Here is a 6,992-nt window from a genome sequence, read left to right as displayed (position 1 = left end):
AAGTGGACACTGATAAATGGCTGGGGAAATGTTCCCTCGCTAAAATGCAGAGGACATCATTATCTGGAACCTGGCGTCATTGCGGCAGATAGGGAGACGGTCAAACATGAACTTAATTTCCTGTTAATTAGAGGCTAAAAGTTCGAGTCTGTCCTCCCAAGAAAGGATGAGTTGCGACTGCGGATGGCCCAAAACAACCTGCCTTTGACTGACGGATGTCCTCCAGCGTCAAGGGAACATACTGCTGATGTTATACAGATGCTTTTATAAGTTGGTTTTCTTCTGTTACGGTTCTCAGTGTTCTCAATACCTGCCATTCACATTCTAATCAGGACCTACTCAGAGCTCAGTGTCTTGCTAAAAGACACTTTGACACAGTCCAAGTTTAGATGAACGCCAATAAACTGACATGAACTCCATTAAGATATTGTACTGAAAAAGATGCTGCTATGGAAACAACGATTCCAATGACCTTGATAGTCAGAGACCTCAAAAATCAGCTTCAGACTGCTGGAGTGTTCAGATTTATAGTGCGTCGTAAACTTTTATACTGCAGATGAGCAAAGGTTACAAAGATCCAGGGCAGAGATCTAGCCTTCAAAATAAAAGCACTATTTATTCTTTTTTTTCTGCTAGAGCTGATTTAAGCGCTTTATTCTGAAAAAAATTCTGACCAAAATTGAAGTGATTCTTCGCTAGCTTGTTGCTAGTAGCTTAGCTAACGTCCCGTTTGTGTCTCGTGTACTCTTTGCTGTACATATACACACAACTCACTCCATCGTCTCCTGTTTGTGTTAATGTAACGCTACCTCCTTCATTACCCAGAATACCTTGTTCCCCCTACTCATATTGGACTACTTTCCCCTCATCTCTGCTTATTTAGTGCTGAAGCTAGCGTTAAATTATCTGTTAGCTAGCTAGCAGGACCTTTAAAGGGACTCGAATGGAGTCATTCACGTCACATGCTAACTTAGCCTGCCGCTTGGTTGACGCTGAACACACAAAATCAATATTCCTCCTGTTTTCTAAATTCTTTCTTGTTGCAATATTTTGTTTTGTTTGCATTTTTTTAGCTGTCAATAAATTCTTTGTATCAAATAGAAACTGTGATTGATTTCATCGACAGCACGGATCAGTCATTGCTGTTCCCTTTTGCCGTGCAATCTAAGATGAGTTCCGCAAGGAATCAATTCCACCTCCAGTAATTAATGTAATTACTGGAGTTGGGAAAGCATTACTCGTGGTCAGCCCTAATTTATTCACTGTAATCACATTATCAAGTGGTAGAGTTTCTACTGTATTTTGCAGCACACGTCAGTCCAACAGCTCCAGCAGCGCCGCTGCAGCTTCCTGTCCGTGTCACAAACTCGTCTCTGAGCTCAACGTTCTGCATTACCACCACGAGAACGCCTCAGATGTTCCACGAGCTGGAAGATGAACCAAACAGTTACAGGTCACACTCTGACAGGAACTCTGGTGTAGGACGTAGGGACGAGATAAAGACACCAAACCATGAATCATCGAAACGTTAATTACAGTTTTTGGTCCCGCTTCAATCACACGTTCCCCTCCCCTCCGGGCTCCCGAGGTCAGCAGCTGGAACCTTTATTGACGTTCCAGAGACAGACGCATCATTATAGAACCTTAAGAAAAGCGCTGTTTCATTAACCCTCACAGGCTCTTGATTACAGCGTAGCAGAAACCCATGAACTGAACTGTCAGATTTGGACTGACAGAACACTGTGGTTTTGCCCCCCCCCCTCAACCCCCCCTCTGCTCTATGGTTAAACTCTCTGTTTTTGTCTGTATGTTTCTGTGCCGTCGCCTGCAAAGTTACATCAGTGAAATAGAATAACAGGGAAGCATATTTTATAGAAAGACATAAAAATGGGGGTTTATGCAAATGTGTATTTCTACTTTAATCTGATAAAGACTTGGTTTGCTGGGACTCTGGTTGCAACTCTAATGGCTCCTGCAGTGCTTCAAGGCTGGTATGTGTCAGGGAGTCGCTCTCTCAAGATGGGAAAATTAATATAATCTAAGAAGATCTGCAATTTCTGTTCAGGTTTTTTCAAAGGAAAATGTGGGTGATAGTCCAGGCGCCTGGTAGCCATTGCTGCAGAAAGACCTTCAACATGGCCTCCAGAGGGGCAGAGAACAAACCCACTCTGCTCCTCTGCGTTGGGGAGCGTCTTCGGCCCACTGGCCTCCCCACAGGCAGACCTGCTTTCATTCGTGTGGTTTCTACAAAAAATGAGCGGAAATACCTGAAATAATCCTCACCATTCCCTGGGTTCTTCCTTCAACTCCTCAGACAATTCTGCATCTAAATTAAGTACCATATGCACTACATAATTCAGAATTCATCAAAGACAAACAAATACTTTGGATGTTCTTCTGCATGAGGAATTGCAGAGCCCCCCCACTCACGCTCACGCAAACACACACACACACACACACACACACACACACACACACACACACACACACACACACACACCCCTCCTGATATATGCGCCGTTAGCGAGCGTCCCACCCGCTGTGCTGTTGCTGCGTTTGTTTTGGTAACAACTTAAGCATAAATATGAAATGTCGTTTCTCATCTCGAGAACAATGGACAGAGGAGATTCTAAGGGCCCGCGTCCGCAACAGGTGGCGCCCACGACTTCATTCCCTCTGCAGAGCATGCTGGGATACCTGGACCACAGCAGGGCTAAGAGAAAAAAAGAGGGCTAAAACACCGAAGCAGTTCTCCCACCAGAGGAGCCGCCCGAGCTGCAGCAGCACATGCTAAGACAATGATCCGACAACAGATGCAAATGAAGTCAGCATGCAGGAAGTGACCGGCTGTACGGGACTGGAAGATTGGATTTTTACATCTCGTACATTTGGTGAGCTTTCTTTACCCTCCCGTACACAGAGGGGCTGGGCTGCTCTCGATACGTCTCTCACCATCTGTCTACCCGCTGATTGTTTGGGCTGAGTTGTTCTGCTCGGTCTCGTGATGAAGCGGTTTCGTGTCCCTGTTGCCAGAGATTTCCATTTTGCATTTTGATATCAAAGAACAGAACACTGGCTTGTTTATGAGCTTGTGTTCGACACCAGAACGGCGTGATCATCGGGCCGTACGGGAATTGATGTATATCTTGAAATTTGATGATTGGAAGACGTGTTTACACCTGTTTGCCTTCAATCTAATGTTTCCCCTGTAATATCATTCAGGATCCAGTTTTATATCGTCTGGTGTTGCGACTGGATAACGTCGAATATTCTGGGGTGTTACCCTTGACTGACTGCTCCAGCGGACCGGTCTGATTACTGGGTTTGAGACGGCGTTCTTGAATATGCTAGTTCCTGCTTTTATTTGGCTCAGTTGAAAGTCGCCGTTAGCCCCTGTACACCACCAGACTCTTGGTGTTTCCTAAAGTCCTCAGCCGTGAAGCTGGACTGGTGGACGTCCAGCCCGTCCTGTCTGCAGCAGTGATCTTGAGCCGGTTCAGATGAGGATGCTTGAGTGAGTTTTGTTGTAACAGGCAACGTCCATTTTCCCAGCTTAAATGCAAATGTGGCCTTTTAGAGTTAGAGTGAGTATATATGTGATGAAATTATAAAACGCAGAGTTGAATGGTGCCATACGTCAGCGCTACACTCAATGTCTTGTGTCCATTAAACTCCCTGTTTTGGTCCCGGCTATATTAGGAGAAATGGCGTGATTGTGTCACCCCTACTCCAATGCCATGACTGATGTTTAGTAAAAGCTTTTATTAAAGTGGGAGGCGGGATCTCCTCCCCCGCCGCCATAGACCTCCTTCAGCTGTCCAGTGTTCACATCCGTCTCCGTCCTGGTCATCTGTTCCAGCCTGAATACAGAAGACGCTGCTTTAATCATTCATAAAAAGCTGCTGCGTCTTGGCGTGACATCAGGCTGTTTTTCTCCTGACAACACGGAGCTGGCATGTATGTAATAAACTCTCTCTCTCCCTGACGTCAGGCGGCCCCCTGACTGCACTGTGTGCTTCCACTCTGTCTGAGCTGGAGGAAATCATCCATCTAAGTCGGGATATTCTGAAGAGGAGCCTGGCCGCCTGCACTCCCCCTTCAGTCCTCCACGAGCAGCCGCGCTTCCTTCCCCTGCAGGAGGACCTGGCGGGTCATCGAATTGCTTCTGTGTCTATTCAGGGTTTTCGCAGCTGTAGTTCTCGTGCTTTCCAGGTATTACTTGGAGGAGCAGAGCTTTAAGTTATCGAGGAAATGTTGTATGAAGGAAATGGAGGTTGATGGCTGTCGATCTGTCTTAATACCTGCAAGCGAACAAACCAGAACGCAAACATCAATGCGTCCGTCTGTCCATCTTTAACACATCACAACCCAAATGATTCAACTCCGGCTCAGGAGGTCATGTGTTTGGCCTTTGCTCCTTGTTTTCTAGCCAGTTCCTGTTTTATTTTGAAACGAAATTCCCTCCTGTGTCTCGTCTAACTAACTTCCTGTCTTTTTTCACCTGCGTCTCGTCTGTTAACCAGCCTGCTCCTGGCGTTTCACCTCCACCCACCTCCTCCCTCGTGTTGCTCCGCGTGCTTCTTGTTTCGTCATCGCTTCGGCGTGAATTACCTGGTTGAACCTTCTTGTTCCTGCCGCGTCCCAGCGTCTGTGCCGCTCACGTTTTTGCCAGCAGACGCAGGAATGTGACTGACTGCTGTGCTTTAGTCTGAACCGAGCCTTAAACTCAGCAGTGACGGCTGTCATGGCGCGTCTCTCTCAGTGCCACTATGTGGCTCATCTCTTCGCAGAGGGACTGGGGGGTGGCACAGAGGAATGTCCGCCTCCTCTCAGATGATACCTGTTAATGGGCTCCATTAATTCTCTTCCTTTGTGCACTGTGAGGAGCGCAGCTAAGGAAGCGCTCCAGCCTCGTCCTCACTCTGTCATATCTGATGGATCTGTGGCCGCGCAGAAAGTTTTGCCCCAGTTTTGAAGCGAGGAGGTCCGGAGGTGAGGAGGAAAGGTTTGCCTCAGGCATCTGCAGCTGTGTGTTGGTCTGTTACTGGGAGTGTGTCCCTGCCCGCTGGGATGAAAACAGCTCTCTGGTCAGTTTCACTCTCTGACCAACATGGACAGCAGAAATCTGCTCAAAATATTGTTATTTATCTGCCAGATCCAGATTCATATCTGGAATCTCGCCTTTCGAAATGGATTGGTTGTTCCCTTATTTTATGTCTAGTGGACTAGCAATTAATATCCTCTGCTCTCCAGCATGACTCAGGGATGATATTTATTGGAAGATCGATGCTTGTTTTCTTCAGTATTGTTCCAATTTCCTTCTGAGTCACGGAGGTACTCAAACTGATAGACAGCCATTATAGCTGTTTTCCCTCACACATTATTTTCTGCTAAAACAACAGCCTGGTGCTTTCACTACTCCGTCTAGGCTGTGGGAATTCTCAACGTTGTTTTTGTGTGTTGTTGTGTACAGGTCTCACATGCTCCTCATGCTGCATCAGTAAAGGTGTTGTGCCTCATGTTGGTGTTACAAATCTCTGACGGAGCAAAACATCCTCAGATCTTCATATTTTACCCCACAGAAGCTTTTTCAAATGGACACGACGTCTTGGCGCCTCACGGAGTGGTGGTCACGTGCCGGCACCACAGAAATGGTGCCAGTTGTTGTGAGTGACTCCCCCGATGACCTCAGTGTTACGTGAGCTGTACGTGTTACCGTTACAGCGAAACCTCCGCGTTGTGTTTGGCCTCCACCAACACCAAATACTCACCGTGTCTCCCTCATCCAGTGTTTTAGCCAGAGTTTCGTCAGCCACCTCACAAAACACTTCCAACTGTGGATTTCATTCAAAGACGCTGGTCACGGAATGTTTTCTACCATACGAACCATGAACACGCGTCCTGCGGCGTGCTGTCGTTGGACCGTGACGAGGTGTTAATGGCGTTGTTTCCGAGGTGCCACAACAGTAACGCTGAGGTCTCAGGTCGTCCCTTCTGTCCGGTGGGACATCAGAGACGCTGCAAGGGAATCTCTTCAACTTGAGCATGAACTGGGGGTCAAAGGTCACGTCACCCATACGACAGCCACGTCTTACATGGAACTAGTTTGGTCCTGTTGAGCTTTAAGAAAATCACCTTTTGAAATTCTTGAAGAAATGATAACTTGGTTGTAGCCTATTAGGCCAAATGAACGCACACATTGGTACGTTTGAATTACCCCAAGGTGCGTATGAAGAAATACTACTACTACTACTACTACTAGTACTTCCACCACCACCACCATGCAGTGTTTCTGTCGGACTCAAGTCCTGCCATAATAAGTCCTGCATAAGTGCTCTTTCTAAAATAATATGATGGCTACTGTCCCACTTATCTGTCTCCCCCCGCACACTCACAAATGGAAGTACAAGACCAGAACAGAACACTTTGGATGAATTCACCCTTCAAGGTACATCTGCTACCTCAAAACTACAGTGCCGGTCTCCCAGCAGGCAGACGTGCAGCTCTCCAATAGAAAGGCTACAAAGCGAACATGTTATTTATTTATTACTGATGTAGGTCTCAGTCCTGCTGGGGAGTCTTTCATTCCTAATATTGGTAAACTTTCCTTTCAAAAATCGTCTCTTTTGACAACTTCCTTCCGTACAGGTGCAGTGGGTCAGACACGTGTGGATCTTTCTGACTTGCTGGCTGCAGAGTGGACAGGAGAACTGGAACCAGGTTGAGAGGTTCTGTTGTGCTTTTGTGTTCGTTCCCTCCCCGCAGCGTTCAATCTAAGCTAAACGCGGGCGGCCGTCCTCTCCAACGTGTGCGGGGTTCTCCAGTCTCACACGCTTCAGTGCATTTTTAAACACGAAATATTTTTTAAAAAAAGGGTGTGTGAACCATCACTCGGAGCTGATTGTGTGTGAGCGTAATGCATTTTTCCACTCACGCAGAGATTAAAGGTTGCAACAGCAGTGACACTTGTTGGAGCTGAGAAGCAGTCGCTG

This window comes from Aulostomus chinensis, chromosome 21 (genome assembly GCF_037954235.1).
Source record: "Aulostomus chinensis isolate RoL2024-O1b breed Wild chromosome 21, RoL_Achi_v1.0, whole genome shotgun sequence".
Taxonomy (NCBI): domain Eukaryota; kingdom Metazoa; phylum Chordata; class Actinopteri; order Syngnathiformes; family Aulostomidae; genus Aulostomus; species Aulostomus chinensis.
This window is presented reverse-complemented; position numbering follows the sequence as displayed.